The following is a 25771-nucleotide window of genomic DNA, read 5'->3' on the forward strand; positions in this document are numbered from 1 at the left end:
TTTCAGTTGTATTTATACCTTTCTTGAAATAAACATAATATGGCAAACATATTGCTTTTTTCTTATCTTCAGTATTAAAATGACTCTACAAAAATTCACCAATTTTATGTTTTTTCCCCGCATTTTTTATTTATTTTTTATTGAAGGATGATTGTTTTATAGAATTTGCTGTTTTCTACAAAACCTCAACATGAACCAGCCGTAGGTATACTTATAGCCCAACCCTTTTGAACCTCCCTCCCATCTCCCTCCCCATCCCACCCCTCTAGGTTGATACAGAGCCCCTGTTTGAGTTTCCTGAGCCACACAGCAAATTCCCGTTAGCTATCTATTTTACATATATGTTAATATAAGTTTCTGTGTTACTCTCTACATACATCTCACCCTCTCCTCCCCTCTCCCCATGTCCATAAGTCTATTCTCTATGTCTGTTTTTCCATTGCTGTCCTGTAAGCAAATTCTTCCGAACTGTATTTCTAGATTCTGTATGTGTGTTAGAATACAATATTTATCTTTCTCTTTCTGACTCACTTCACTCTGACTCACTTCACTTGATCAGAAGTGACTCAAATGCATTCCTTTTTATGGCTGAGTAATATTCCATTGTGTATATAAACCACAACTTCTTTATCCATTCATCTGTTGATGGGCATCTAGATTGCTTCCACGTTCTAGCTATTGTAAATAGTGCTGCAGTGAACAATGGGATACATGTGTCTTCTTCAACCCTGGTTTCCTCAGGATATATGCCTAGGAGTGGGATTGCTGGGTCATATGGTGATTTTATTCCTAGTTTTTAAAGGATTCTACATACTGTCTTCCATAGTGGCTGTATCAATTTATACTTCCACCAACAGTATAATAGGGGTCCCTTCTCTCCACACCCTCTCCAGCATTTATTATTTGTAGGCTTTTTGACGATGGCCATTCTGACTGGTGTGAAGTGATATCTCATTATAGTTTTGATTTGCATTTCTCTAATAATGAGGGATGTTGAGCATCTTTTCATGTGCTTGTTAGCCAACTGTATGTCTTCTTTGGAGAAATGTCTGTTTAGGTCTTTTTCCCACGTTTTGATTGGGTTGTTTGTTTTTCTGGTATTGAGTTGTATGAGCTTGTATATTTTGGAAACGAATCCTTTGTCAGTTATTTCATTTGCTATTATTTTCTCCCATTCTGAGGGTTGTCTTTTCACCTTGCTTATAGTTTCCTTTGCTGTGCAAAAGCTTTTAAATTTAATCAGGTCCCACTTGTTTACTTTTGTTTTTATTTTCATTACTCTAGGAGGTGGGTCATAGAGGATCTGCTTTGATTTATGTCATTGAGTGTTCCGCCTATGTTTTCCTGTAAGAGTTTTATAGTTTCTAGTCTTAAATTTAGTTTTTTAATCCATTTTGAGGTCATTATTGTGTATGGTGTTAGGAAGTGTTCTGATTTCAGTCTTTTTACATGTAGCTGTGCAGTTTTCCAAGCACCACTTATCGAAGAGGCTGTCTTTGCCCCTTTGTATATTCTTGCCTCCTTTGTCAAAAATAAGGTACCCATAGGTGCATGGGCTTATTTCTGGACTTCCTATCTTGTTCCATTGGTCTATATTACTGTTTTTGTGCCAGTACCATACTGTCTTGATGACTGTAGCTTTCTAGTATAATCGGAAATCAGGAAGGTTGATTCCTCCAACTCCATTCTTCTTTCTCAAGACTGCTTTGGTTATTAGAGGTCTTTTGTGTTTCCATATGAATTGTGAAATTTTTGTTCTAGTTCTGTGAAAAATGCCATTGGTAATTTGATAGGGATCACATTGAATCTGTAGATTGCATTTGGTAGTATAGTCATTTTCACAATATTGATTCTCCCTACCCAGGAACATAGAATATCTCTCCATCTGTTTATGTCATCTGAATTTCTTTCATCAGTGTCTTATAATTTTCTGTGTACAGTTCTTTTGTCTCTTTAGGTAAACTTATTCCTAGATATTTAATTCTATTTGTTGCAATGGTGAATGGGATTGATTCCTTAATTTCTCTTTCTGATTTTTCATTGTTAGCATATAGTAATGCAAATGATTTCTTTGTATTTATTTTGTATCCCGAGACTTTGCTAAATTCGCTGGTTAGCTCTAGTAATTTTCTGATACTGTCTTTAGGGTTTTCTATGTACAGTATCATGTCATCTGCAAACAGTGAGAGCTTTACTTCTTTTCCGATTTGAATTGATTTGGTTTCCTTTTCATCTGTGATTGCTGTAGCTAGGAATTCCAGAACTATGTTGAATAATAGTGATGAAAGAGGACACCCTTGTCTTGTTCCTGATCTTAGGGGGAATTCTGTCAGTTTTTCACCATTGAGAATAATGTTTGCTGTGGGCTTATCACATATGGCCTTTACTATGTTGAGGTAGGTTCCTTCTGTGCCCATTTTTTGAAGAGTTTTAATCATAAATGGGTGCTGAATTTTGTCAAAGGCTTTTTCTGCATCTATTGAGATTATCATATGGTTTTTATCTTTCAATTTGTTAATATGATGTATCATATTGATTGATTCGTGTACATTGAAGAATGCTTGCTAACTTGATCATGGTGTATGAGCGCTCTGATGTGTTGCTGACTTCCGTTTGTTAAAATTTTGTTGAGGATTTTTGCATGTAAGTTCATCAGTGATATTGACCTGTAGTTTTCTTTCTATGTGTTGTCTTTGTTTGGTTTTGGTATCAGGGTGATGGTGGCCTTGTAGAATGAGTTTGAAAGTGTTCCTTCTTCTGTGATTTTTTTGAAAGAGTTTTAGAAAGATAGGCATTAGCTCTTCTCTAAATGTTTGATAGAATTCTCCTGTAAAGCCATCTGGTCCTGGGCTTTTACTTTTTAGGAGATTTTTGATCACAGCTTCAATTTCAGTGCTTGTATTTGAGTTGTTCATACTTCCTGGTTTAGTCTTGGAAGATTGAACTTTTTAAAGAATCTGTCCATTTCTTCCGGGATATCCATTTTATTACCATAGAGTACATTATAGTCTCTTATAATCCTTTGTATTTCTGCATCGTCTGTTGTAACCTCTCCTTTTTCATTTCTAATTTTGTCAATTTGATTCTTCTCTCATTTTTTCCTAATGAGTGTGACTAAAGGTTTGTCCATTTTGTTCATCTTCTCAAATAACCAGATTTTAGTTTTATTAATCTTTACTATTGTTTCTTTCATTTCTTTTTCATTTATTTCTGTTCACATCTTTATGATTTCTTTCCTTCTACTAATTTTGGATTGTTTTTTTTTGTTGTTATTTTTCCTGTTGTCTTAGGTGTAAAGTTAGGCTATTTTAATGTTTTTCTTGTTTCTTGAGGTAAGATTTTATTGCTATAAATTTCTCTCTTAGGACTGCTTTTGCTGCATCCCATAGGTTTTGAGTTGTCGTGTTTCCATTGTCATTTGTTTCTAGAAATTTTTTTATTTCCCTTTCAATTTCTTCAGTAACCTTTTGGTTATTTAGAAATGTGTTGTATAATCCCCATGCATTTGTGTTTCTTACAGTTTTTTTCATGTGATTGATATCTAGTCTCAGCATTGTGGTCAGAAAAGATGTGTGATACAGATTCAATTTTGTTAAATTTACTGAGGTTTGATTTGTGACCCAAGATGTGGTCTCTCCTGGAGAATGTTCCATGTGCATTTGAAAAGGTGTATTCTTCTGCATTTGGGTAGAATGTCCTGAAGCTATCAATGAGATCCATCTCATCTAATATATCATTTAAGACTTGTGTTTAATTTTCTGTTTTGATGATCTGTCCATTGGTGTGAGTGGGCTGTTAAAGTCTTCTTCTATTATTCTGTTACTGTCATTTTCTCCTTTTATGTCTGTTAGTGTTTGTCTTATGTATTGAGGTGCTTCTGTGTTGGGTGCATAGATATTTACAATTTTTATGTCTTCCTCTTGGATTGATCCCTTGATCATTATGTAGTATCCTTCCTTATCTATGGTAATCTTCTTTATTTTAAGGTCTGTTTTGTCTGATATGAGGATTGCTACTCCAGCTTTCTTTTGCTTCCCATTTGCATGGAATATATTTTTCCATCCTCTCACTTTCAGTCTATATGTGTCTTGAGGTCTAAAGTGGATTTCTTGTAGACAGCATATGTGTGGCTCTTGTTTTTGTATCCATTCAGCCAGCTTGTGGCTTCCCTTGTGGCTCAGGTGGTAAAGATTCTGCCTGCAATGCAGGAGACCTGGGTTCGATCCCTGGGTTGGGAAGATCCCCTGGAGAAAGGAAGGGCTACCCACTCAGGTATTCTGGCCTGGAGAATTCCATGGACTGTATAGTCCATGAAGTCGCAAAGAGTTGGACACAACTGAGAGACCTTCAATTTCAGCCAGTCTGTGTCTTTAGTTGGAGCATTTAATTCATTTACATTTAAAGTAATTATTGATATATATGTTCCTGTTGCTATTTTCTTAATTGTTTGGGAGTGATTTTGTAGATCTTTTTTCTTCTCTTATATTTCTTGACTATGTAAGTCCATTTAACATTTGTTGTAAAGCTGGTTTTGTGGTATTGAATTCTCTTAACTTTTGCTTGTCTGAAAAGCCTTTGATTTCTCCATCAATTTTGAACGAGATCCTTGCCAGGTATAGTCATCTTGGTTGTAGATTTTTCTGTTTCAGTACTTTAAATATATCCTGCCATTCCCTTCTGGCTTTCAGAGTTTCTGCTGAAAGATCAGCTGTTAAACGTGTGGGGTTTCCCTTGTATGTTATTTGTTGCTTCTCCCTTGCTGCTTTTAATATTCTTTCTTTGTGTTTAGTCTTTGTTGATTTGATTAGTATGTGTCTTGGAAGTTTCTCTTTGGGTTTATCCTGTATGGGACTCTTTGTGCCTCTTGGACTTGATTGGCTATTACCTTTTCCATGTTGGGGAAATTTTCATCTATAATCTCTTCAAAAATTTTGTCATACCCTTTCTTTTTCTCTGCTTCTTGGACCCCTATAATTCAACTGTTGGTGCGGTTGATATGGTCCCAGAGGTCTCTGAGACTATCCTCAGCTCTTGTCATTCTTTTCACTTTATTCTGCTCTTCAGAAGTTATTTCCACCATTTTATCTTCCAGCTCACTGATTCGTTCTTCTACTTCAGATATTTTGATATTGATTCCTTCTAGAGTATTTTTAATTTCAGTATTTGTGTTGTTTGTCCCTGCATGTTTATTCTTTAATTCTTCTAGGTCTTTGTTAATTGATTTTTGCATTTTCTCCATTTTGCCTTCAAGGTTTTTAATCATTTTTACTATCATTATTCTGAGTTCTTTTTCAGGTAGTTTGCCTAATTCCTCTTCATTTATTTGGATTTCTGTGTTTCTAGTTTGTTCCTTCATTTGTGTAGTATTTCTCTGCCTTTCATTTTTTTTTTTTTTAACTTACTTTGTTTGAGGTTTTCTTTTCCCAGGCTTCAAGGTTGAATTCTTTCTTCCTTTTGGTTTCTGCCCTCTAAGGTTGGTTCAGTGGTCTGTGTAAGCTTCTTATAGGGTGAGATTTGTGCTGAGTTTTTGTTTGTTTGTTTGTTTTCCTCTGATGGGCAAGGCTGAGTGATTTGGTAATCCTGTCTGCTGATGATTGGGATTGTATTTTTGTTTTGTTTGTTGTTTAGATGAGCCATCCTGCAGGAGGTGCTATTGGTGGTTGGGTGATGCCGGGTCTTGTATTCTAGTGGTTTCCTTTGCATGAGTTCTCACTATTTGATACTCCCTATGTTTAGTCCTCTGGTGGTCTAGGGTCTTGGAGTCAGTGTTTCCACTCCAAAGGCTCAGGGCTTGATCTTTGAAGCTTCAGATGTGGTACTCTGGTCATTTCCTGTAGCACTGAATGATGTATTCTCTTCAGTCTTTATGAAATTCATGATGAGTCGCAAGAGAATATAACTCTTTTCCACTTGGACTTCTGACCAAATAAAGTAACAGGGACCTGACTTACCTTTCAGTTAAACATATATTTATCTGCTGTGCTTAGTCACTCAGTCCTGTCTAACTCTGCGATCCTATGGACTACAGCCCTCTAGGCTCCTCTGTCCATGGGAATTCTCCAGGCAAGAATACTAGAATGGGTTGCCAAAACATCTGTGTATATCTATTCTTTTTCAGATTCTTTTCCTGTAATTTTCTTTTCCAAAGTGTGTTTGTCTGGCTTCTGTATCAGGGTGGTACTAGCCTTGTAAATTAGTTTGAAAGTGTTTCTTGCTAGTCAGTTTTTGAAAGAGCTTGAGAAGGATTGGTATTAATTCTTTATATGTTTGGTAGATTTCACCTATAAAGCCTTCTGATCCTGGACTGTTATTTTGTTGGGAGATTTATTGGTGATTCAGTTACCTTACTCATTACTGGTCTGTGCAGATTTTCTGTTATTTCATCACTCAGTCTTGGTAAGGTACATCTCTAGGAATTTATCCATTTCTTCTAAGTTATCTAACTGATTGGGGTCATTGTTCATCATAGTCTTTTATTCCTTGTATTTCTGTGATATTTGTTGTAATATCTCCTGTTTCACTTATAACTTTATTTGAGCCATCTCTTTTTTTAAAGATTTGTCAATTTTGTTTATTTTTCAAAAAACCTACCCAGTTTCATTCATCTTTTCTGTTGTCTTTCTTACCTCTATTTCATTTACTTCTACTCTGATCTTGGTTATTCCCTTCCTTCTGCTAACTTTGGGCTTCGTTGTTCTTTTCCTAGTTTCTTGAGGTTATGTTGTTTGAGACCTTTCCAGATCATTGGTATGACAGAAATATTACATGTAATTAATATTTCTTGCAGAGTAATGTTACCCTGACATTGTGAAAATTTGTGTTTCAGAAATACCTAAATGATGAGCCTTGTTTCTAAGTGCCTTTTGCTAGGGACTGTTATTTTGATTTTTATTAGTTATAAGTCCAGATTTAGTCATTGTTACCAATTCAGTTTCAAGTTTCTGATACAGTCAACTGTATATTATTGACTGTGAAATGTCAATGGCCTGATAGCTTGCTAGTTTTCAAAATAAAGTATCTTAAAAATAAATTGTTTATAGCAGATACCAGTTTTTAAAAGAGACGCCAGGATTTGGAAAACAGTAGACATCCATGATATGTAATTTTAACCTATAGAGAAAACATTATTTATGTATGTATAAATAAAACATTATACCAGAAAATTTTTAAGAGGTTGCATGAAAGAGTGAAAGTGTTAGTCACTCAGTCATGTCTGACTCTTGCAACCCCATGGACTGTAGCCTTCCGGGCTCCTCTGTCGTATATTTTTAATTAAATTATAGCAGCCAAAATGGCAAACACAAGAACTAGATTTTTGACAGCAGGAAAAAAAATATGTAAACATTTTTTCACACTTTTTGGTCACTTTTTAAAAAAATAGCCAACTTCTGTCTCTCATTCCTGAAATGTTGAACCTAATATGATTACACAAGATCTTTTTTATTCCAAATGTTTTATCAGTGTATTTTCTTTAACTCTAGTTTGGAATGTCATATTTTTGTTCTTTATGATACAGAAAGATGTCAACATTTACCAGTAAAGTAGCCCTGAATGCATTGTGAGATATGCTGCTTTTCCTGCCTAGTACCGGAAATGGTTACCTTTCATGTGTGTGTCATGTTCCACAGCTCCTGAACCATCCTCTGAAACCTGCGTGGTGATATAAATCTGTCATTCCAGTTGTATTTCCTGCCATGCTACCTCAGAATAGCCTATTATGTGGAATGTTTAAGTTAATATGAAAATTATAGAGAATAATGGTTGATGCAGTGTGGTGGCTTATTAGAAGCTTACAGGTATAGTAGATGCAGTATTATATTCTCATGTTCAGGTGAGTTTCCTCACCAACAATCTGACAAGCAAAATGCATAGCAGGCTGCCAGTTTATTCCAGTCTAAGAGGTTCTTTTCTTTCTTTCTATCCTTCTTCCTCCAAGATTTGTTCCATTTTAAAATGATTTTTAAGAGTCCTTGAAATGTATGTACCTTTTATTTTTGTAAGTTTTTAATTTTAGTAAATTTATTAGGGACATGTATCCTTTCAAAAATTTTCTGCCTTCAGAAATTACTCCTATGTATTTGACTTTCTTTTAATAAATATATACCACTCACTTCTAGACTCATCCTTGAAAACAACATAAATATCTTTATGTTAAGTCTCTTTTCACTTCTGTTCCTTAATAGTTGACTTTTTCTTTCAAGGGCTTGAATTTTCTCTGTACTTTTTATTAACATGTCCTGTTTTTCTTCTAATTTAGATTTGTGCTTTTATCTCAAGACTGTTTCTTTCCAGGTTTTTATTTTACCGTATCTGACACCTTGTGTATATTTCTGGAAAACTTTTGGAAAGAAGAGAAAAAATGATTTTGTCTGTGAGTTGCAGTAGGGCAGGTTAGACGGGTTGAGAATTGTATTGCAACATATTTAAATTATTTCCAGCGTGAGATTGTGCTGACAGGGAGAGGTTTGGGTCAGCACATAGCTGTCATCTGTAGTAACATCAGTCATGAAAGACAATGCGTATTTATGGGCTGTTGGGAATGGAATAATAACAGTGCATTCAGAGATTTCTACAACAGAGAGGACATTGCTGATTCATGGAAGCTGGCCCCAGCTTGAAAGGTTAGAAGACTGTGTGCAATTTTGATAAAAAGTTGAGTAACAACTAGCCACTTCTAATAGTGATAGTATTTTTTATAAAGAAATATGTACTGTTTTATTTGCTTTTTGATATTCATCCCTTTTCTCTGAAAAGCAAATTTTTTTGTAAATAATATATGCAAATAGTTAAAGATCCGTTAATCCAGAAAGATTATTAGTGAAAAGCTTAACTGCTTCTCTAGATGCATCCACTTTTAACTGTTTCTCTAGTCCTAATGGTTTCCTCTCTATGGACATTGCACATCCAGTGATGATAAATGACAATTTAACTCACAACTTCCTCTCCTGCTTTTTAAAAGAGATACCATTATCCCACATCTCTCATTGATCATCACTGGAACTTCATATGATACATTTAAAGCTAAATATGACAGACCCCTCATTTTGAAAAGTAAAGATATACATAATCTTACCTCTTTTTTCAAAGTTTCTTTTTCTCTCAATTTCTCAACCTGTTAGATATATCCTTTGTTTTACATTATCAAGATTGCTAACATTCATATTCAGATTTGGAGCTGTAGTCAAATCTTATATATTTTGTTTATGGGTTTTTTCCAGATTTTAAAAACAAGTAAACAACATTTGCGTTTTTATGGTAACACAAGAGGGAAAGGGTTTATAAAAATTGAAATGAGTTTCCAACATGAGAAGAGTCTTAGTTTCTGGCAAGACAAGACAAATCTAATTCCTGTTTTGGTATTGATCAGGTCACCTGTGACATAGAGATAGCTATATAGGTCTGTTTTGGAGTCAGAGATGCAGCTTTGTTGTGGTTAAGAAAGTAGTTATGTGGAATCAGGATACCAGCTTCCTTTTATGTTACCTTGGAAGACTCACCCTCTGTGAGTTTTGGTTTCTCATCTGCAAAATGTTAACCTGCTTTACAATAAGTGAAAGTTCATAGCAAACTGTGAAAGACCATGTACATGTTGGGTATTATTAATGGACTTCTATTAATACAAGAAAGTAAGAAGCTGTCTAGAATGCTGTTTGTGAGGTATATAATATTGCAAAGAGCTGAAACTTACATTAAAATTAATTTGATATATTCCTATGATTTTTATATTTTCTGTTATGCAGTATAGCATATCTCATGTTAATAAGTAAATCTAGTTTTTTAAAATTGATAAACCATTTCTTAGATAAGAAGTATGAACCAGAATGACCAAAGTCAGGAAGGGAAAACTCAAGGGAGGAAGAGACCTCAGAAAAGACCTTAGACTCTGTGACTTACAAAGGAGATCTGGGTCCTTGGGCTTCCATTTCTATTCATATAAAACCAGCTTAATGTGCAGAAAGTATTTGAATTTAGACATAACTAGTTTCAAGTCTTACTCTGCCATTTACTAGCTGTATAGTTTTAAGCAAATTACTCAGTTTCTCTGAGCCTTTCCTAATTAGTGAAATGGAAATAATCCCTGTCTTATAGTTTGCTTTTGAAAGTTAAATGAGAAAATTCAGTAGAGAGGCCCAGTGTGGTGCTCTGTGAATATTGGATGCCTTTGTCCTGCTTCTCTTTCTATTTTAATTGCCCTAGATGTTAAAAAACTGGAAGAGGTTAACTCTAGGATCTCAGCACGTGTTGATGTTGGGAGAGACAGCCCCTGAATGAAGAGGAAGCTGACTGGGGCCATTTTCCTGCCTTTCCCTATGCCGTGTGTAAGGGCCAGTCTTGCTTGTGCACTGGGGAGCTGATTGACATGGTTTTGCCCTCTTTAGAACCATCTTTGGGTCTTTCCTTCCCCAGTGAGACTGCTTTTCCCTTCTAGCATGAGTGTTCTGTGGTAAGCATTAAGAGTTAACTGCACATACGTTTTTGAACTAGTTTTTCAGCGTGTCATAGAGGCCAGGCATAGCCTGTGAAGCAAACAGCAGTGGCATTTACTTCCTGAACAAATTATTTATGTTATCAGAGCCTTGGTATGTATAACATGGAAATTAATCCCTGCCCTGTAAGATTGCCTGAAGGATTAACAACAGTATATGTAAAACACAGTGCCTGACACATACTAAGTGCTCTATCAATGATAGCTAGTAGCTGTAGTGAGAAGGAATAAAAAATAAGAAGTAATTAAAAGTAAGTTATTTTTCTTTTTATTGAATAAATTTAACATTTTTATTGAATAAATGTAACATGCAAGTTTAACATTATGTACAAGTTACTTTGATACATTTATATATTGTGATTGCCATTGTCATAACATCTGTCACATTACATAATTATAGTACAGTATTGTCTTTATTCATTATATTGTGTAGTAGATCTGTATGACTTATTTACTACTCATTTTTACCCTCAACTTATTTCACTTAGCATAATGGGCTCAAGGTCTGTCCATGTTGTTGCAAGTGACAGGATAGCCTCCTTTCTTGTGGCTTAATAACACTGCATTGTGGATATGTCCACCACGTCTTCTTTATCCTTTCATCTGTTAATGGGCACTGTGATTGTTTCCATGTCCTGAGTATTGTGAATGATGCTGCAGTAAATACAGGAGTGCATAGATCTCTTCAAAATCCCACATATTGTAATTAGCCTCCAATTAAAATAAATAAATTTATATTTAAAAAAATCCCACAACCATTGCCTTTGGATATATGCCCAGAAGTGAATCATATGGCAGATCTATTTAAAAAATTTTTTTCCTGTATTTCTCTAGATCAGATTTTTTTTTCAATTTTTAATTTTTGGGGAAACTTCCATATTGTTTTCCACCATGGTCAGACCAGTTTACATTCCCACTAACATCTTGTGAGAGTTCCCTTTTCCCCACACCCTCTCTAGCATTTATTGCTTATAGATTTTTTGATGATGATCATTCTAACAGGTGTGAGGTTCACTGTGGGTTTGATTTGCATTTCTCCAATCATTAACCATGTTGAGCATTTTCTTATGTGACTGTTGGCCATTTTGGCATTCTTTTTGGAAAAAAATCAATTTAGTTCTTCTGTATGACTGCCATTTTTGAGGAGGAAGAAAGGGAAATTGTACAAAATTCAAGCAGTAATATGCAGGGAGTCTTATTACCAAAAAAGAATATTCTCCAATTTGATAGCAGCTTCAAAACTAGATAAACATTTGTACTAATGAGAAACCAACCTGGTTTAACAAAAGGAAATTTTCAGCTATTTGTATTTGACCAGTGTTTTTCTAAGGCCATCTGTTCTGGATAAGATTCTTTGTGTATATATATATTGCATTCTTCTTCCTACCTACTACCACCCAGTGCATTTATAGTGGTTAAAAAAATTATTGTCAAGAAACAAAGGAAGTCTGGAAGTGAGGGCTAGTTATCAGAGTAAGGAAGGGTTGGCTCAGTGCTTTGCCTTGGGAGCAGCTAACTGACCACTTATAATAAAACATCAGCATTTTGGAATGCTGCTACAAGAACCATCTCTCTCTCCCCTGTTAGCTGTCTCCTTAAGCTCTGCCTACCCACCAAGCTTTTAGGGCCTTCCTTTGAGAGTAACTGAAATGTTATGACAGTTTTGCTGAATTGTGAAGGTTTTCATGACTTGACCCCATCCTACATGTCTGACTTTTATTTCCTACCATTGTCCCTGTGAATTCTCTAGAACAAATTTGCTGGGTTTTCACCTCCCTTGTATTCTGTGCACCTTCGTCCTCATTGTGTCCTTTATTAACCCGCAAATGACTCCCATAAGCAGTGACGATAGCCCCTGTTGTCATAGCACTTTCTATAGATCTCTTTCAGCGCTTAGCATCTTGTAAATTTTTCCAGTTCATAAATGGAATTCTAATACAAACAAACAGTAAGAATCATTCAATAAAAATGCTTTTAAAAATGAAGGAAGTTTAAAGAAATATATAGGTGAAGGCAATTCATACTATATCATTAATCCATTACTGTTGCTGCTGCTAAGTCGCTTTAGTTGTCTCCGACTCTGTGCAACCCCATAGACGGCAGCTCACTAGGCTCCTCTGTCCCTGGGATTCTCCAGGCAAGAATACTGGAGTGGGTTGCCATTTCCTTTTCCAATGCATGAAAGTGAAAAGTGAAAGTGAAGTCGCTTGGTCCTGCCTGACTCTTAGCGATCCCATGGACTACAGCCCACCAGGCTCCTCTGTCCATGGGATTTTCCAGGCAAAAGTACTGGAGTGGGTTGCCATTGCCTTCTCCAATACTGTTCAGTTCAGTTCAGTTCAGTTTAGTCACTCAGTCGTGTCCGACTCTTTGCAACTCCATGAATTGCAGCATGCCAGGACTCCCTGTCCATCACCAACTCCTGGAGTTCACTCAGACTCATGTCCATTGAGTCAGTAATGCCATCCAGCCATCTCATCCTCTGTCGTCCCCTTCTCCTCCTACCCCCAATCCCTCTCAGCATCAGAGTCTTTTCCAAAGAGTCAGCTCTTCACATGAGGTAGCCAAAGTACTGGAGTTTCAGCTTTAGCATCATCCCTTCCAAAGAAATCCCAGGGCTGATCTCCTTCAGAATGGACTGGTTGGATCTCCTTGCAGTCCAAGGGACCCTCAAGAGTCTTCTCCAACACCACAGTTCAAAAGCATCAATTCTTCAGTGCTCAGCCTTCTTCACAGTCCAACTCTCACATCCATACATGACCACTGGAAAAACCATAGCCTTGACTAGATGAACCTTTGTTGGCAAAGTAATGTCTCTGCTTTTGAATATACTATCTAGGTTGGTCATAACTTTTCTTCCAAGGAGTAAGCGTCTTTTAATTTCATGGCTGCAGTCACCATCTGCAGTGATTTTGGAGCCCCAAAGAATAAAGTCTGACACTGTTTCCACTGTTGCCCCATCTATTTCCCATGAAGCGATGGGACCAGATGCCATGATCTTAGTTTTCTGAATGATGAGCATTAAGCCAGCTTTTTCACTCTCCACTTTCACTTTCATCAAGGGGCTTTTTAGTTCCTCTTCACCTTCTGCCATAAGGGTGGTGTCATCTATATATCTGAGGTTATTGATATTTCTCCTGGCAATCTTGATTCCAGCTTACCAGTAATCAAATAATTGTACCAATACAATATTGTAAAGTGAAAAAATAAAATAAATTTTAAAAATTAAAAAAAAGAAACAACTGTGAAAGGAAAACAGCATAAAGTTAAATCTTGCAGTAGACTCTGCATAGATTGTGAAACTTGAATCCATTTGGTGCACAAGCCTCCACATTCTTTCCTTGGATTCAGCAGCTTCCTCTGTCACTGCCATTTGCTGTCTTTTTACCTGGTTGAGTGCTAATTACAACACCATTTGCTTTGGTCTCCGGAAATAGTGAGTCAGGAGATTATCACATTGTACTGCAGTTATTTGCTTGAATGTTTCTATCCAAATTAGATTGGGAACTCTGAAAACAAGAGCAGTATTCTTATTTGTGTTCATATCTCTTAGTTCCTGATATTTTAGAGGCAAATTATGGTTGAATGAGTGTTCGCTTGTTCATAGAATAAATAAGGGATAGAAATGCTCACTATTTAATGAAAGGAAATGGAAATGCACAAAGATGGTGATAAGAATAAAATCTGAATTGTCATGATTTAATGGAAATAAAGTCTTTCAAAGTGTAGGACTGATGTTTGGGGTTAGATGACTGATAGGCAAAGTGAAAATAGAATCATTTCAACAAGGAAATAGGGCACTAAATTAAGATGTTTGATGAAAGTTCATTTATTCAATGAATACTTGCTGAATACCTTTTATGTGTAAGACATGGTTCTTACTCACAAATTAGAGCAATGAAAAATGTTTATGTGGTTCCTAATCTCATGGAGAGAGGCTATTATCAAATAAGTATTGAAAAGTAGGGAAAGTTTCTAATTCAAGACAATGAACTTGAGTACAGTGTATATCTGGGTCTTCTTGTTTCTAAGACTTCTTGGTAATAGCAATAGAGAAGTATAAGAAGGAATAACAAAAATATTAAAGTGAGTTTTGAAGGACAGGAAGCAGAGTGGGAGCGGAATGACCTTTTCAGGACACTTTTCCCCCAAAGAGTGTAGACAGGAATAGCAGACAAAGGAAAGTGAGATGGGGGCCTGAAAACAGGGATAAATTAAAGGTCTGTAATCGGGTCAGCCAGGCACCCCAGGCCCAAAGCACAATGTCAGGAAATGTTAATGTTAACCTTGGGGAGCCTGACAGGCTACAGTCCATGGGGTCACAAAGAGTTGGACATGATTGAATGACTAACACTTTACATTAGGACAGAAATCGCAAAGCTTTTGTCTAAATAAATTGCCATAGATTACTTTATTTTCTTGGGCTCCAAAATTACTGCAGATGGTGACTACAGCCATAAAATTAAAAATGCTTGCTCCTTGGAAGAAAAGCCATGACAAACCTAGACAGCATATTTAAAAGCAGAGGCATTACTTCGCCAGCAAATGTCCATCTAGTCAAAGCTATGGTTTTTCCAGTAGTCATGTATGAATGTGAGAGTTGGACTATAAAGAAGGTTGAGTGCTAAAAAATTGATACTTTTGAAGTGTGGTGTTTGAAAAGACTCTTGAAAGTCCCTTGGATTTCATGGAAATCAAACCAGTCCATCCTAAAGGAAATCAGTCCTTAATATTCATTAGAAGGACTGATGCTGAAGCTGAAACTCCAATACTTCAGCCACCTGATGCGAAGAGCCTACTCATTAGAAAATGCCCTGATGCTGGGAAAGACTGAAGGCAGGAGGAGAAGGGGACGACAGAGGGTGAGATGGTTGGATGGCATCACCAACTCAATGGCCATGAGTTTGAGCAGGCTCTGGGGGATGGTGATGGACAGGAAGGCCTGGTGTGCTGCAGTCCATGGGGTCGCAAAGAGTGGGACATGATTGAGTGACTGAACAGCAATGTAGGTTACTAACACTCCAGAGTAAATCACGCTTTTTTTTTTTAAGTGCATAGCATGAAATCTCTAGTAACAATCTTTTCAGTGTTCAGTAAGTGTTTTTAATTGTATACATTGTTGCATGACTGAAACTGTAAGTTGAGCATGGTGAAACATAAACTCCTCATCTCCCTCAGCTCCCAGGCCCTTTCATCCACTCGGCTTTCTGCTTCCGTGAGTGACTGTTTGAGAGCCCTCGTGTAAGTGGAATCGTGGCAGTATTTGTCTGACCTGTTGCATGCACTTAGCATAAGTCCTCATCGTTCATATGTGTGGTAGCATATGACAGGATTTCCTTTATTTTTTAAGGCTGAAAATATTGTCTTATATCTTATTTTCTTTATCCATTCATCTGTTGATGGTCATTTCGGTTGTTTCCACCTTTTGAGTACTGTGAACAATGCTTCAGTGAACATAAGAATGCAGATATTTATGTCTTCAAAGCTTTTGTATAAATACCCAGAAGTAGGATTACTAGACCATATGGTAATTCTATTTTTAATTTTTTGAGGAACCTCTATACTACTTCCACAATAGCTATATCATTTTACATTCCCACCAACAATGCACACAAGTTCCCATTTCTCCACAAGTGCTGACCATGGACCTTGCCTTCATGAAATTTCTGCTCCTTCCTCTTGAAATTTTCTTCTTTCCATCTTGATTTGACAAACTTTTTAAAAATATTTTAACTCAAATACTATATTGCCACCAAAGCCTTTCCTGACTCCACTGACCAAGTTCATCCTCATCTTATGAGATGTCATGGCTCTCTCCTCTGTAAAATTTAGTGGAAATGCAATTTACAGAATTAGGTGAGAGCAGAGAGAGTGGTTTTTTGGTTTAATCTACTTAGCTTAGAACAATGCATGACATAGAGTACCTTTATAATAAGCATTTAAAATTTTATTGTGAAATGTTCAGACATTTTTGAAGCTAATATAAAATGTTATTTTATTAAGTGATAAACACCCAGGTACCTAACCCTTCATTTAAGAAATGGAATATTACTAGTACCATAAAGGCATCCTGAACACCTCTCCTGACTTTTGTGTTAATCATTCTTTTTTATTTGTTTATGCTTTCACGGCCTACGAGTGTCTGCCATGGACGGGTCTGGTTGAGTTTGGAAGAACTGAGTAATAGCACAAGCCTGGTGTAAGGGATGTTGTAGTCACACTGCTATTTAAAAGAAGCATCCATGAGAAAGCCAAGTAGTCCCTGGTTGTGGTGTGCTTCTGCATCCTCAGGGGCGTCAGGATACCTCTAGGGGGGTTAGTAGGCACGGTCAGGAGTGAGTTGTATGAAACACAGAGCTCACACATCCAGGGCTCCCGCCAAGGCTATGATGTGATGGAGCACTGGATGTGCAGTGTATGAGATAGGCTGGTGTGCATCTCCACTTAGTGCTCAGTTTTCCTTCCTGCAGCTCTTAGGAGTAAGGCAAAGCAGAAAGCCACTGTGAGGTGCAAAGACTACCCTTGTATGATCTAGCCTCTCATAGGGCAGAAATGTCCTGAGTATATCCACAAACACAGCTAGTGCTGAAAGGAATCTGGCCAAGCTTTTAATTTGTCCTTAGGTTATTAAAAAAAAAAAAAGCACATGGCAGCAGAAGTCTTTTAGATGGTAGACCTCAACATAGCTGTCTACTCTGAGCACACTGATCCTATCTTGCTGCATCACCTCTATCTAAGACAGAGGACGTCTTTGGAAGCATCCTCAGCCTCTTCCTGCCATTCCCTCGGCCTCCCTTGTGCATTGGTCTTCTTCCTTCCACCTGTTTTTTCCTCTTGTTTTTCTGTCTCATTTTGGTGGAGCCTGTTCTCCAGCATCTTGTCGGGAAAAGTGGCATACTTTTCTTTCAGACATAAAGACTGAAACCTTTAATCTTTAAAATGTCTTTATTCTACTCTTACATGTGTTTAGCTGAGCATGGAATTCTAGGTTGGAAAGGAATTCTCTTTCCTTCAGAATTTTGGGAATGTTGGCCCCTTGTGTTTTGGGGTTGCAGCTTAGCTGTTGAGCACCCCAAAGCTCTAGTTGCTGGTCAAGGGATGTGATCCTTCCCCTGTCAAGAATCCTGTGGGACCCTCTCTCTGTTTCTGCGGCCCTAGTGCACGTGATGGTGCCCCTGTGGTCTCTGAGGCTCACTGGGCCTTTCCTTCCAGAAGCACATGGACTTCAGTTCAGAGAAATGTTCTGTTTGTTATTTTCTCCCACCTGTTTTCTGTGTTCTTTCTTTATAGAACTTCTGTCATTTAGATGGTTGATCACCTTCACTGGTTCTCATAGTTTTTAGTATTTTTCCTCTTACTTTTTTTCTATTTCTGTCTTTTTGTTGCATTTAATAGGTTTTTTTAAATTCAACTTTAACTCTTTTTTTTGAGCTTTTTGGCTTTCTTTTTCTCCCTTTTTCTTTCTCTGTCACTCCTCACTTCCCAATTTTTCCTTGCTCCCTCTTGCCCCATTTTTTCTTTTAAAATTCAAATGCTCTTTTGTTGTGTGACTGTTCCTTTGTTGTAGCAACATTTTCCTTATTAAAAATTTATTGTATTGAACTATGGTTGATTTCAATCTTGTGTTAGTTTTTACTGTACAGCAAGCTGATATATATACATACATATATGTGTATTTACATGCATTCTTTCTCGTATTCTTTTCCATTATGGTTTATCACAGGATAGTGAATATAGTTCCCTGTGCTGTACAGTAAGACCTGGTTGTTTATGCATCCTATATACAGTAGTTTGCATCTGCTAACCCCAGCCTCCCAATCCATCCCTCTCTCGCCCCCCAGTTATAGCAGCGTTTTCTTATTTCATGAATGCAATGTCTTTTCTCTAAGAACAACACTGATAGATTTTTTTTAAAATTTCTCTCTGCAAGTTGCTTTTCTCTCTGCTTTTGTTTCTGACTTGCATGTTAGAAGCCTTCTTCAGATGTCTGATTGTCCTCAGGTGTCTGCAGGAGGAGACAAGGAAGCTGATTGGACGTTTGGTAAAGCATACTTGGGACTTGTGTCTTTGAGCTTCATAGTATGGTGATGTTGGTGAGCTGATTGCTTAGGAATCTGTGAAGTCAGCATCTACAGATCTTATCTAATAAAATAAATTTACATAATACATCTATTATACCGACTTGTCAGATTCCCCATGTCAAGAGTTGTGGAAAATCAGATGTTACCTTGTAAGCTGTTGAAACTAATTCTCCATGGCTTCCCAGTTTCTGTACATCTTGTGAGCAGAGACACTGAAAGGCTTTTGTTCCAAATCATCTTTTTAAAGATGTTGCTGTAGTAAAGAGCTTTGGGAGGTATAGGTAGTGGCTCAGACAGTAAAGAATTTGCCTGCAATTCAAGAGACCCAGGGTTTGATCTTCCCCTGGGTCAGGAAGATCCCCTACAGAAGGGAATGGCTACCCACTCCAGTATTCTTGCCTGGCATAAACAAAGGAGGCCAGCAGGCAATAGTCCATAGAGTCACAAGGAGTCAGACATGACTGAGCAACTGACACACACATACACATTGACAAAGATAAGGTCTGGCTCCAGTTCAAAGTTTACATAGGTTTTTCTTCAGTTCAGTTCAGTTCAGTTGCTCAGTTGAGTCGCTCAGACTCTTTGCAACCCCATGAATCGCAGCACACCAGGACTCCCTGTCCATCACCAACTCCTGGAGTTTACTCAAACTCACGTCCATTGAGTCGGTGATGCCATCCAGCCATCTCATCCTCTGTTGTCCCCTTCTCCTCCTGCCCCCAATCCCTCCCAGCATCAGGATCTTTTCCAATGAGTCAACTCTTTGCATGAGATGGCCAAAGTGTTGGAGTTTCAGCCTTAGCATCAGTCCCTCCAATGAACACCTAGGACTGATCTCCTTCGGAATGGACTGGTTGGATCTCGTTGCAGTCCAAGGGACTCTCAAGAGTCTTCTCCAACACCACAGTTCAAAAGCATCAATTCTCTGGTGCTCAGCTTTCTACACAGTCCAACTCTCACATCCATACATGACCACTAGAAAAACCATAGCCTTGACTAGATGGACTTTTGTTGGCAAAGTAATGTCTCTGCTTTTAAATATGCTGTCTAGGTTGGTCATAAGTTTCCTTCCAAGGAGTAAGCATCTTTTAATTTCATGAGGCAATCACCATCTGCAGTAATTTTAGGTTTTTCTTATAGCCCCTTAAAAAAGATTGAGGTTTCCTAAGCTTAGAGTTCCTCAACTGTGACCAGAACCTCACTGCATGAATAGTATTGACCTGTGTCACCCCCATGTTCCTGGGGAGTGAGAACAGGGGAACTGAGGTGAACTTGAAACTCAGGCTGTTGCTGTGTGTCTCTGGCCCAGGAATCCCGTGTCTCCTGCCAGCACCATGACACTGTGGCCAGCTAGCTTATTGGTTTGCAAGTAGGGTTAGATCTTAGACTCACCACAGTTCCTCAGATACCAGAGAAGGCTAGCCTGTCTCCTTCCTAGAAAGGAAGACTCTAACTGCCAGCCTTCTGGGAACCCAAGGAGGAAGAGCTCTGCGAACTTCTGCATCCAGGATCAGGATCCCTCTGCTCATACCTTGATGCTCTCTGCTTTGCCAGCTGTGCCCATTCAGAGGGCTCTGTTTCACCCTCTCCAGGGAACAAGCTTCTAGACTTCTCAGGTGAAGGGAGCCCATAGCAGGGAGAGGATGTGGGAGTGCGTTCCCTTTCTTCCTGAGAGGTCAGCTTCTCCATTACGTGTTGCCTGGCTTCTCTGTTTAAAACCGCTGTCTTTCTCACCTGCTTTCCTCTCTTTACCTTTCTGTGCAGCACTTAACTGCCTTCAAATACACTGTATCATTTTTCTTATTTACTATTTTTATTCTCTGTCTCCCTTCCCATTAGGATGTGAGCTCCAAAAGGTCAGAGGTTCTTATCTCTTTTATTTTACTGTTTATCTCTTAACACCTAGAAAGTATTATGTGATGACTAATGGATTATAATAATAGCTGTTGTAATAGGTATTCAGTAAACACTTGCTGACTGGATGAGTGAATAAATGAATGGGATTGTGCCACCTTTTGCCCTTGGCTCCTGATTTGAGAATAAAATTTAAAAAGTTTATTATGTAAATCATTGGTACATCTTTTTGAAAGCTTTAAATATTGATGTTAATTGAGACAGAGGTGACCCTCACAGAAGGTTACTTACTGTCATTCCAAGCCAGCTTAGGATAATTTATTCTGTGTGCAATTTCTTACCCTGTACTTTAGGGTCCCATTCAGGGCACTCCTAACAGTGGGGTTGTTTCAGTTCAAGCACTCCTGTCACTCTCACTCAGTAGTGCTGGATGTGCATAGTGTGTTGGCAGAGCTAGTGGGATTTACTGAAGATCGGATGTAGGCGTAAGAGATTAGTAACGATCGAATTAGGGCTAATAAGTGGCAGAGCCTGAATTTCAACCACAGTCTGTCCTTAACCATGAGGCTATGCTTCTTGGATAAGAAAACAACAGCAAAAAAAAAAAAAAAAAAAGACTAAAAGGGCATGGCCCATGAGGTAGGAGCAAAACCATGAAAGTGGGACATCCAGGATGCCTTCAGGAAGGAGTGTGTCACTGATCAGAGGCGGATTGTAAGTCAACCAAGATGAGCTGTAAGAACAGAGCATTCCTTTTGGCAAAGTGGAGGTCATTCTTTGGTCTTGATAAGAGCAGTTACTTGCCCAAAGTCTAGATAAGTGTGGATGAATTATCGTTGTGTAAGAATTTACCCCCAAACTTAGTTTAAAACAACAAGCATTATCTCGCAGTTTCTTTGGATCTGGAATCTGAACGTTGCTTAGCAGATTACGTCTGGCTCAGGGTCTCGAGAGGTTGCAGTCTGTTACCTCTGCTGTGTCCACACAGATCCTCCAGGGACTTTGTGGGAAGCGGACACAAGGATGTGAAAGCCATGAGGTGAGAGTCAGGGTGGGGGCATCCTGAAGACCAGCTGTCATGAAATGGGCTAAAAGAGAAAGGGAGGAGATGAAGCAGGGATGTTAAATGCAGAGAATCCTTTGAGGCGTTTGCCAGAAAGGAGGTCAGAGAAATGGGGAGCTTGTCCAGGGGGTGTCCATGAGTAGATGCCCTGCTGCTGCTGCTAAGTCACTTCCGTCGTGTCCAACTCTGTGCGACCCCATAGACGGCAGCCCACCAGGCTCCCCCATCCCGGGGATTCTCCAGGCAAGAACTCTGGAGTGGGTTGCCATTTCCTTCTCCAGTGCGGGAAAGTGAAAAGTGAAAGTGAAGTCGCTCAGTCGTGTCCGACTGTTCGAGATCCCATGGACTGCAGCCTACCAGGCCGTCCATGGGATTTTCCAGGCAAGAGGACTGGAGTGGGGTGCCATTGCCTTCTCCAGGTAGATGCCCTAGTGGAGCTTATATCTTCTTATGAAATAAGAACCAAACATCTTGGTTGAGACTGAGGAAGAGGAGGAAATATATAAAATAGGCATCTGGGCAAGTGGGGAGAGAATGAATTCTGAAAATGTAGTGTGACTACTCGGCAACACTATGGGAGGGGTGCCAATGACACTGGACCATGGAGTTTAAGTGAAAGTGGGGGAGGGAAATGAGGACTTGAGAGGGAGCAGAGGGCTGAGATGAGTAGGATTTGGGGACTCTCCTCTTTAGAGGGGGGGGTCAAAGGATTGCTCGGAGAAGCAAGGATTCCTGAGAGAAGTACTGGCACCCCACTCCCGTACTCTTGCCTGGAAAATCCCATGGACGGAGGAGCCTGGTAGGCTGCAGTCCATGGGGTCGCTGAGGGTCGGACACGACTGAGTGACTTTACTTTCACAGTTCACTTTCATGCCTTGGAGAAGGCAGTGGCAACCCACTCCAGTGTTCTTGCCTGGAGAATCCCAGGATGGGGGAGCCTAGTGGGCTGCCGTCTGTGGGGTTGCACAGAGTCTGACATGACTGAAGCGACTTAGCAGCAGCAAAGGATTGTTGAAGTGCTGGTCTTAGATAGAATGAACTGGAAAGAAAGGCCGGGGCATGAGAGAGGGTGTTGATTAAAATGTAGGTTACCAAAGGATTGCAGTCATTGGTCATGTAAAGCTTTAGGCGACCAGTCTATGAGTGGGAGCTAGGAGGGCTGCAAGCCAAGAACCCTGAGGGAGGGGAGGGAATGAATTGGGGTGATTTATCACCCACAGTGATGCCTGGAGTTGTTTGGGATGAAGTAATGGCAACTCAGTCCAGCATTCTTGCCTGAGAAGCCCTGCGGACAGAGGAGCTGGAGGGCTACAGTCCATGGGGTTGCAAGAGTTGGACACGACTGAGTGACTAAGCACGCATGCACACACAACCTTGCCTTGAGTGCTAGAGCCTTCAAGCATAAGGGCTTCCAGGAGTCTGAAGGTGGTGCGTGGTGCTGCCTGACTCCATGCCATTCAGAGGTGGTGGAGGTGGCCATAGGAGGCACAGAGCCTGTCTGGAAGCACCCATGGGCACACAGGAGCTGCGGGCGTATGGGAGGGGATCATGGAGGAGGAAGAAGCCCTGCTCTTGAGCTGCAGCCATTCTGGCGCTTTCTGAGGTGGCAGATTCTACCTCTGCATTATCTGAGTGCTTTAAAGTTTTTCTTTCCATTGAGGAAAGTTTCTTCTTCTTTTCACCTCTGTCCCTTTATAGAAGTTGAGTTTGTGATCTACTCGATTTCCTTAATATATGCGTGAAGGGAAAAGTTGTGAATACGAGTCCTGAACTGTGCTCTGCCATTCCCAAGCACTTCAGTGTGTATATCCTCCAGACGAGAATTGTCCTGTATAACCCAATGAAAGCATCAGATTATAAAACTGACATTGATACCTCCCTGCCAATGTATCCTCAGACCCGTTGAAGTTTGTGACCTCTCCCCATAAAGGCCTTTGCAGCAAATGATCCAGTTCAGAATCATGCCCTGTAACAGGTGCTGTGCCTCGTGGGTCACTTTTGTTCTGGAAGAGTTCCTCCATCTGTCCTTGACTCACAGGACCATAATGCTCTTGAAGACTGTATTCCCGATAGTTTGTAGGATGTCCTTCAGTTTTCACTGTTCAGTGATTCCCTTGTGACCTTTGATAGGACTGTGTCAGGAGTGATGGTGTGCTCATTTCATTGTATCTTATTAGCTGGCACATGCCCTCAGTGTGTCCCATTCATGTGATATTAACTTGGATCATTTGATTCTCTGTTACTTCTCCACTATAAAGTCACTCTTTTTCCCTTCAGACTTCTGGGCTTTTATTTAGCTATATCTGTGGATTTGTGAATTTCTCTATTATCCAGTGCATGTTAATCCATTTCTCTCATAATTTATTTTGATGTGCAGTTGATCCCAAATCCAACCAGGGTAGCCGCTTCAAGCTGGCTACCTGTTCTTTTGATGTGTCCCCTCATTTTTCTAGCACTTACTTTCTGGTGTGAAATGATGGGCCAGGCTTGTCTTGTCCTGTGTGTGCCCAGCTCTGGAGTCAGCCATTTCTCCAAAGCCCTGGTTCCTCTTAATGAGAACAGTGTTAGGAGCCAGTACTGGGGTTGTGTTCTCAGCCCCTTTGAGTGGACAAAGCTGGTGAGGATCTGTATACACACACATGTATTTATACATATATGGACATGTTTACGCCTGTTTTTCTTTATCTAGGCATATTGAATTCACATCAGTGTTTCTAATTCTTATCTAGTGCTGCAGGACTCACTCTGCAGTTGGGTCTCCTTTCTGTTTGTGTCCCTCCTTTGCCTGGAAGTTTCCGTGAGGAAGCTGGCTATCACTGTCCTTGAGGCCCTTGGTTCCCTGTCAACCCCTTCCATAAGCAGGCTGCTGCCCCATGCCTGCTCCCTCGTGGACACGTCTGCGCACCTCTGGGGCTTCAGCCCCTCACATAGCTCCTGTCCCTGTGACCCTCCTCACCCTAACTGAGCCTCTCTGTCTTCCTGCAGGCAGTCTGTTCTCCTCTCTCCAGCCCTGTTGGAGTGTATCAGACTGCCACTGCCCACACTCACCTTTACACTCAGGTAGAAGTTTCATCCTTTTGTAGCTGCTCTGCCAGGGTGCCCTTCTGCCAGGACCCCCTCCCCTGCAAGCCGTAGGTGCCCTCTCGTGCAGTTGCCCCCTCATCTCACATGAGTGCCCAGCACCCTGCTCTGCCTGGACCGCCATCCCTACAGAGGCGCCAACATCACCCCACGGGGACACCCTCCTTGCTCTAGGTGGACTCCAGTGTCACACTCTGAGCTCTCTGCCCGCAGAGGTGCCCACTGACCAACTCTAGCTTCTATGACTGCTTTTTCCATCATGTTACTTCTGGAGGGTATTTCCTTGGAGAAGGAAATGGCAAGCCACTCCAGTGTTCTTGCTTGGAGAATCCCATGGACAGAGGGTTCTGGAGGGCTACAGTTGATGGGATCACAAGAGTCAGACACGACTTAGTGACTAAACCACCACCACCACCACCATTTCTGGAGGATAGAGTAATAAGACAGCAAGTAGGCTGACGGGATGAGCTGACACCAACAGCCTGGAGGTGGACCACCCTTTCCAGCAGTTTTCCGCAAGATGCTCTCATCTCAGACACCAGCTATGACTGGAGGATCCACAGGCTACCCTCACTTCTGATCATGTGGCTGCAAGTTGGGAGTCCTGATCTCCCCTCAGGTTCGATGATTGACTAGTAACTCACACAACTCTACTTGTTATTAAAATTCTGTTACAGCAAAGAGATACAAAGCAGAGCCATCCAGGAGAACAGATGCATTCAGCCAGGTCTGAAGGGCCTCAGATCTGTGAAGCTGCCATCGTTCTCTCCCCAGGGAGTCAGGAATACATTTCCCGCCCAGGAAGCCTGTGTGATAACACAGAGAGAAGGGGCCATGGCTCAGTGTCTTGCATTTGTTGGCGTTGCGTTACGTGGGCATGACTGATCGGCTCAGCAGCCACATGACTTGGTCTCCAGCCCCCTTTCCTCTTGGACGTTGGGCGTACAGCATGCGGCTAAAAACCCCAACTTTCCAGTCACATAGTTGTCTTACGGGTGTGGCCAGTCCCCGTCCTGAGTCACCTCCTCATCATTTACTTCTGGGCTACCATGAATAACAGACACTTCTGTCACTGAGAAATTCTGCATTTAGAGGCTAGCTCTCAGGAATTAGGGAGAAAAGCCAAAAGAAAGAATTTGCCAAAGAATTTGGTAACTTCTTTATTCCCAGGGCTTAGAAGTTACTTCCTAACAACCAGGACAAAAG

General features: G+C 39.9%; 1 protein-coding gene across 4 annotated transcripts in view; it reads left to right on the top strand.

Moving 5' to 3' along the window:
- Window positions 1-25771, top strand: part of FAM135A (family with sequence similarity 135 member A) — a 152792-nt gene that overhangs the window by 50175 nt on the left and 76846 nt on the right. The window lies entirely within an intron of this gene.

The sequence above is a fragment of the Capra hircus genome, chromosome 14 (assembly GCF_001704415.2).
Source record: "Capra hircus breed San Clemente chromosome 14, ASM170441v1, whole genome shotgun sequence".
Lineage (NCBI taxonomy): Eukaryota > Metazoa > Chordata > Mammalia > Artiodactyla > Bovidae > Capra > Capra hircus.